A 7,636-nucleotide genomic window follows, 5' to 3' on the forward strand; every position below is an offset into this window, starting at 1 on the left:
AAAAAAAAAAAAAAAAAAAAACTAAGGGAATAAACTCTGAAAATAAGCAGGGTTCCACATTTGCTCAAAGTATGACTTCGGTTATGAATGTCATCATGATGAATGTCATCATCAGTGATACCAGCTCCCAGCAGGAACAATAGCAGCTGCTATCTGCTCAGTGAGTCCACCTGGGAGGAGGCACCTGGCCCTGTGGTTCAGCTCCTAATTCTACAGAATTCTTTCTGAGAGTGGGTGGATCCCTCTTCCAACTTGTTCCTCATCTTCTAAGAGGTCAGTAGAGTTCTACAATGAGTAGAGAACATTTCTACTCCAACCAACAGGACAGAGCATAAAATGGGCAGCTGCAGGAACCTAGGAGCACAGCAGGATGCACTGTGTGAAAGCAGGCCCCTGAAGGAGGTCCACACAGTTACATACTGCACAAACCCTCAGCATCAGAATAAACAGTCCGTGAGTTAATAAGCAAGCTCAAAGCTTCCATTCTATTACAACATGTTTAAAAGTAGAACTACAGTCCTATATTAGAAATCTCCTATAACTTGCTTTTTTTTTTTTTTTTTTTTGAAACAGAGTCTCTTGCTCTGTCACCCAGGCTGGCATGCAGTGGCGTGATCTCGGCTCACTGCAGCCTCCACTTCCCAGGTTTCAGCAATTCTCCTGCCTCAGCCTCCCAGGTTGCTGAGATTATGGGCACGGGCCACCATGTCCAGCTAATTTTTTTTTTTTTCTTTTTTTAGTAGAAACGGAGTTTCACCATGTTGGCCAGGCTGGTCTCAAACTCCTGACCTCAGGTGATCCACCCGCCTTGGCCTCCCAAAGTGCTAGGATTACAGGCGTCAGTCACTTGCATTTTTTAAAATCCCATAAATACCCGATTGCTCATTCATTCATTGAATAAACATTGGTTGAGCTGGAACTATGTGTCTAATGTCATGAAAAGTGCTGAAGATACAAAGATAACTAAGATGTAGGCCCCTCCCCTCAAGGAACTTGTCATCTAGTGAGGAAAAGAGATATATACCAAACAGAATACCAAGCCCCCTACTCAGTACGTGCTGGAGGTGCACAGGCATGATGGGCACGCAGAGGAGGAGCCGCTGAGAGAGCAGGCAGGCATCCCAGGGGAGATGCTATCTGTGCTGGGAACGGTCAGCCAGGTGATACGGCCGGTCAGGTCACAGGGTGGAGTAGGCAAAGCCAGAGAAATGAGAGACAGAGTAGGGTAGGCAGAGAGCTCAGGAAGATGGAAGACCGGTCAACAGCCAAGGCAATGAGGGCCTGGGCGCCTTGTTCATGGACTTGGGTGTGCCAAGCAGGCAGTGGGGTGACGGACAGCCCAGTGAAAGTTTATTGCATAGAAGCCTGCCTTTACTATGCAAGACGGGGGGCAATGACTTCTAAAAAATGTATCAGGGTATCAGAGTCCATTTCTGAATCATTTCTTCAAATAAAAGTAAGACATCTTGGTTCTTCAAGGACTTATTAACCTAACTGTGTACAATCCATTTACTCTCTCTGAACTCCTCATCCCTCCTGACAGGTTATCAATAATTCCTGCCCCTTAGCTGGTACACAGGAACGCTAAAAGCATCCGGCAACAGCTTGCAGGGAGATACCCAAACATAAGGTGCCACCCCTTCTTGTTATTTCATTGAATCAAATTCCAAATCACAGTTTCCTGGAGTTCTTATTTCTCACCAAGCTAAATCATTCCATGATGTCATTACCCCTTCAGCCCTGAACAGAGTATTTGAAAAAGGTGGATCTTAGGGTACAGGCTTGACTCCAGGTCAAGGGAACTGCCATGGTTGAGGCAGGTGCCAGGTGCAGCTCGGAGGTCTGGGGATGGCCCAGGGAAGGTTTTGATCTCTGAGTCTCTCGCCAGCCCAGCTTTGACTCAGATATAAGAATAGGTTGGGTACAGGGCTCATGCCTGTAGTTCCAGTACTTTGGGAAACTGAGGCAGGCATATCATTTGAGCCCAGGAGTTCAAGACCAGCCTGGGCAACATGGAGAAACCCTATCTCAAAAAAAACACCAAAAATTTGCCGGGTGTGGTGGCATGCACTTGTAGTCCCCACTACTCAAGAGGCATGAGCCCAGGAGGTCAAGGCTTCAGTGAGCCATGATAGCACCCCTGCTCTCCCACCTCAAGGAAACAGCCTCATGGTGACACAGACCATGTCTCAAAAAATAAATAAATAAAAAGGATGTAAGAATAAAGGTTCAGAGGGCCAGGGAGCAACAATGCAGAGTTCCTACTAACAATTCATACTAATTTTAAAAGTTCACAAGCTTATCAATGTGAGCTACTTTTTAAATTTTCAGATTCAAAAACTGTAAAACAAAGTATGAGTGGGGAAAGTGTCAAAGCTGGAGGAACATAATGGGAAAAGGAAAACAGAAAGAGTAAAGGGAAGGGGACAGGAGTAGTGACAGCACAAAGAAAGGAAAGAGGGGGGTAAATGAAACGAGGCAGAAGAGAGGCAAGGACCCTACATGCCAGAAAGCTCTTTGGTTTTTTGAGACAGTGTCACTCTGTCACCCAGGCTGGAGTGCAGTGGCCCAATCTCAGCTCACTTCAACCTCCACCTCCCAGGTTCAAGCGATTCTCCTTTCTCAGACTCCCAAGTAGCTGAGATTACAGGCGTGTGCCACCACACCCAGCTAATTTTTTTTTTTTTTTTAACCAGAAAGATTTCAATCAAAGGAAGGGCTGCCATGATAGACAGCCTCCCTTGGCTTGCTGGCTCAGGCCTTGGAGTTCCAGGAGCCTAGCAGATCCCTACAGGTAAAGCCTAAAGAGGTCAGATTAGCAAAAGAAGTCTATTTAAGCATCCTTTTCAACGCACCTTTTATTGGCTACCTACTTTCATCTGACCCCAGTGGGCCCATTTTCTCCTTCCCCTTTGAAACCCAAAGTGCTTCTCCCTATCTCCTCTAACATAGTCATTTCCTAAGGAGAAATCTATGAACGTTCCCAAATTCTTCCTGCATGCAGCCCTTCAACACATGCAAAAGCAGCTTCGGTAAGTCAGTCGCTGGATCTTTAGATGCCACCGGGGATCCGCATGGGACATTCAATTGCCTATCAGTAATCAACCAGAGCTTTCCAGAGCCAATTAGGAAAACTGGTCTATGTGGGCTCTTTTAAAAAATATATTATAAAAGTGCAACGTTTTCATGCAATTGCCCTGTCCTCTGCCAACCGTAAGCATTGGGAAGGGTGCCACCACCTGTCGCTGAGACCTCACCAGCAGGGAACACACACAGGCCCAGGGGCTTTGTGAATACTTGTGGAATGCATGAACAAATGAATGGACGGGTGAGTGCATACAAACATGTCGGAGTACAAACATACAGGCAAAAATCAAGCATGAAAAATGAGGAACATATTATGTGAACAATCCGCTCTGCATAGCAAACCCAACATGTAATGTGGTTTGGCATATGACATCATGAGCTTCCAAGGCTGGCCTCGTCCCTCCTTCCAGATAAGCTGCTGCTTCCGCAGCAGATAGAACTCTTCTTGTTGTGTTTGGACTCCAATCCCATGTGAATACACAGCTGCACAGTCCAGGATGCAGCCTGGCCAGGTCAAGAAGCAAAAAGCCAGCTGGGAGTCTTGCCCGCTTTGGGAAGAAGGCACAGATCCCCAACACGGGCTCCAGGTGTCAGCAGAAGGCCCTGATGTTCTACAGACGTGTGTTGCCTATAATCAAAGATCCTCCATTCAAAGGCACGGGACTCTCACACCTGGAAATGTGCTCAAAGAATACCCTGCACCATTTTGTTTTCCTATGGATGGGAGTATCTACACACAAAAACTGCTCACCCCCAACACTCTTCATTTGTCTAGCTAAACGATTTGTTTTAAACAGAAATTCTGATGAAATGGAGAGGGCCATCATGTCAAGGAAAGTTGCTGTTTTATAAACTAGAATACCGGATCAAGCCTTGGAGTTCCTAAAGAGAGAGGATCTCTTGAGCCCAAGAGTTCAAGGCTGCAGTGAGCTGTAGTGCTGCCACTATACTCCAGCCTGGGCCATAGCGTAAGACCCGGTCTCCACAAAAAAAATATATATATATATATCAGTTGAATATGGTGGTGTGTGCCTGCAGTCTTAGCTACCTGGGAGGCTGAGGCAGGAGGACTGCTTGAGCCCAGGGGTTTGAGGCTATAGTGAGCTATGATAGCAGCTGTGAAAAGCTACTGCACTCCAGCCTGAGCAACATAGTGAAACCCTGAAAAAAAAAAAAAAAAGAAGAAGGAAAGAAAGAAAAAAGAAAGAAAAAAGTCTATCTAGCATCCACTTGAAATCTATTTTTAAATTGTTGGATTTTAAACAATCTTAGTTTGTAAGGTATAAAATTGACTAGCTTACCACTGTGTAATAGATGTATGGATTAATTTAATGAGCCTTTACTACATGCATGTACAGGCAGGTGTCAGAGGTGTATTATAGTTTACATAAACTGGTAACTTCCAACTTAAAAATAAATAAATAAACATCTTCATTCATCTCTGATGGTTCTGTGTGAGGCAATGTTTGAATAAGGTAAACTGCTGTCTTCTGAATTATCTTTTGAATATTGAATACTAAAAAGAAATGGGAAAACAATAAATATCAAATTTCTGATCTGAAGTCCATGACTACAAGAGGAGTTACACTTGTTCTGATGTCATTCAGGCTTTTGAATCCAGCCGACAAGAATGTATTGAGTAACCACTGTTTTCCATGTGCTACGTGAGGCACCGGGAAGCTGAGATAAAACACACAGTCTATGAACGAGTTCCAGTCTAGTTCTAGCTCCAAATAATTTAAACACCTTTAAGATCCCATCTTGTCGTTTAATCTCAAAACACGTCAACTGTAGCCATGCAGGTCAACCACAGCTGCACAGGCTAGAATGGCGGGTGGCCTCGTGTCCGTCAATCACACCAGTGTGGGGACCGAGGGCGACACCATCTGCATGCTATGGCTCTACCATGCCTTCCTTGAGTGAGTTACGAACACTTCTACACCTACAAAATGAAAACCACCCACTCTTTTTCATGGCAGGGGTCTCCTCTCACCTCCCAAGTGTGGCTCACTCTTCACTCTCCCAGCCATCTGAGGTGCCTATGACCCCTACCCCCACGCTGGCCTTTCCCTTGGTGTCCAGCAGCTTCCATGAATGACTGGCCGCCTCCTTCTCACTGCAGTCCTGCCACTCTGTGGGGTTTCTCTGGCACACTGCAACAGGACTCTGTCCCGAGAGGCTTGCACACTTCCTTCTGCTTCATTCATTGACTGCCTGCTTCTCACTGGCTCCAAAAGTTGTATTAAACTAAACAGACTGACAAGCTCCATATTTATATACTGCAAGGACATTCTGGCATTAATTCTGTTCACTCATGGAAAACAGGGCAGCTGCTTGTGCCACAGACATCCCTCATCTCACTCAGGACTGTATGCCTGGAGGATCTTGAAGCCACAGACAGAATCAGGGCAGTAAAGGCATGGGTCACGAAGGCTGAGGATGAGTGTGAAGTCTGAGTTCACACCAGGCAAGACACCACCCACAAGCACTGAGATGGACCCGGGAGACCAGATGCTGCTCCAGACCCCTTGTGACACTCCCATGCAGAGAGCATGTTTTACAGCAAGAGGAAAGCCAAGACTCCCAGGAGAAAAGTAGTGATCAAATCTTTAAGAAAGGGAGAATGACAGCTGGTGGGGAGAATATTTAAGTAGATGCTACCAGAGAGCTGTAGTAGTCAGGGTTTTCTAGAGAAATAGAACCAACAAGAGATGTACATAGAGAGATTTATTGCAATGATTTATCTCACGCAAGTACGAAGGGGAAAAAGTCCCAAGACCCGCAGTCAGCAGGCTGGAGACCCAGGAGAGCCGATGGTGCAAGTTGCAGTCTGAAAACAGCAGCCTCTATAGACCCAAGAAGAGCTGATGTTTCAGTGTAAGTCCAAAGGCGGAAAGGACTAATAATGTCCCAGCTCAAGCAGTCCGGCAGGGGAGCTTCCCTCTTACTCAGTCTTTTTGTTCTATTCAGGCCTTCAACTGTTTGGACGAGGCCCACTCACATTATGGAGAGCAGCCTGCTTGATTCGGTCTACCCATTCATATGTCAATCTCATCCAAAAACACCCTCGCAGACACACCCAGAACATATGACCGAATGTTTGGGCACCACATGGCCCAGTCAAGTTGACACATGAAAGGAACCATCACAGGAGCTAAAACTGAAATCCACAATTTAGGATGACAGAGGAAATTCATTTGACTCACCCCAAAGTCAAAATGCCAGCCTAGTCTCCAGGAAGACACAGTTCTCAGCCCCTAGAGAAAGCACAGGCATTTTGTTTCAGATGGTCATCTTGAGGAAGCGACCTCAGTATAACACAACCTGAGATGGACACTTAATACATGTGGCTTTGATCAAATTCTCATAATAAAACCGCACAGAAGAACCCAACGTCTGACGTTTCCATTCACCCAGGCTCAAGGAACTTTTTACCTCAGGGCATCTGAGTCAGAGAGCCGCTTACCAACTCAGGCCCCCGTGCTGACAAAGGAAGCTTGCCTGAGTCACAGACGCTGAATAACTGGCCCTCAGCACAGGACGGGAGTAAACTCCTGATACCTAGTCTGATTTGTGTGTGTGTGTGTGTGTGTGTGTGTGTGCAAGATTCTACTGGGTGTTTTTGACTGCAATTTAAATATCTTTCAGTACTGGAAGTGGCTTAACATGCAATCCTGGGTCAAAGTATGCAGCATAAGGCCTCATAGAAATATTCAAATGTTAAAAAATCAATAAATATTCAAATGTTCCTCCCGTGGTGTGTTTAGTGGTTAGAACTCAGGTTCTCAAGTTAAGCTGCCTGGGGTCACATCTCAGGGCTACCATTGACAGCCTGGGAAACCCTGAGTTAAAGTTACTTTGATCTCTGTTTTCAGTGTCTTTACCTGTAAAAATGAGGCTATCAAATACGTATACGCTGTCTATGACATCCAGACTTTTTAACAACCCTGCCAAAGAGACATCATTGTCGCTGCTTTCCAGTGGAGGAAACCGAGACACCACGAGATGAAGCGGTTTGGCCCAGGCTGCACAGGTTGAGGGACCCGGATGTAAATTTAGGCAGCCTAGATGCAGTCCCCCGCGTCCTCCAGCCTACCGCATCTGCCTGTGGCTATTTGTGAGACGGTGAGCTAAAATGAGACAATCTATGTGCCCACAACAGTTTCTGGTCTGTAGTAAGCCCATCATTAGCCTTCATCGACATATGATGGTGTCAACGCATTTTAAACCACGGCAGGCTAATATACACCATGGAAACACAATTCTATGTATCAACTGATGATCTTCTAAGTTGGAGGGTGATCTAAATCCTGTAACACTTGAAAAAAATGTACATAAATGCACAATGAAATGTTCTTTGAGTTTGGTTTTATTAAAATTAAATTGATAGACTAGGAATTCCAGTACTTCTAAGACTTGCTGCAATTTTTTTTTTTTTTTTTTTGCCTAAACATTCTTCAGGATAATGAAAAACCTCTTTCCTTTAATATATTATTATAAAACACTCATTAGTAGAGTCAGCACCAAAAATGTGAGATGTATTTGGAGT

The 7,636-nt window shown here is 45.2% G+C and overlaps 1 protein-coding gene across 3 annotated transcripts in view; it reads right to left on the minus strand.

The window, feature by feature from the left end:
- FHL2 (four and a half LIM domains 2) overlaps positions 1-7,636 on the minus strand; it is a 79,245-nt gene that overhangs the window by 31,859 nt on the left and 39,750 nt on the right. The window contains exon 1 of one of the 3 annotated variants that reach the window (XM_011956625.1): positions 6,294-6,606. The exons of 1 other annotated variant lie outside the window; for it this stretch is intronic. The gene's annotated coding sequence lies outside the window, so the exon portion shown is untranslated. Of the gene's footprint in view, positions 1-6,293; positions 6,607-7,636 lie in introns of those variants that run through there. One more of the 3 variants, XM_011956627.1, reaches the window with a different exon arrangement.

Source organism: Colobus angolensis, unplaced genomic scaffold (genome assembly GCF_000951035.1).
Source record: "Colobus angolensis palliatus isolate OR3802 unplaced genomic scaffold, Cang.pa_1.0 Scaffold42, whole genome shotgun sequence".
NCBI classification, from domain to species: domain Eukaryota; kingdom Metazoa; phylum Chordata; class Mammalia; order Primates; family Cercopithecidae; genus Colobus; species Colobus angolensis.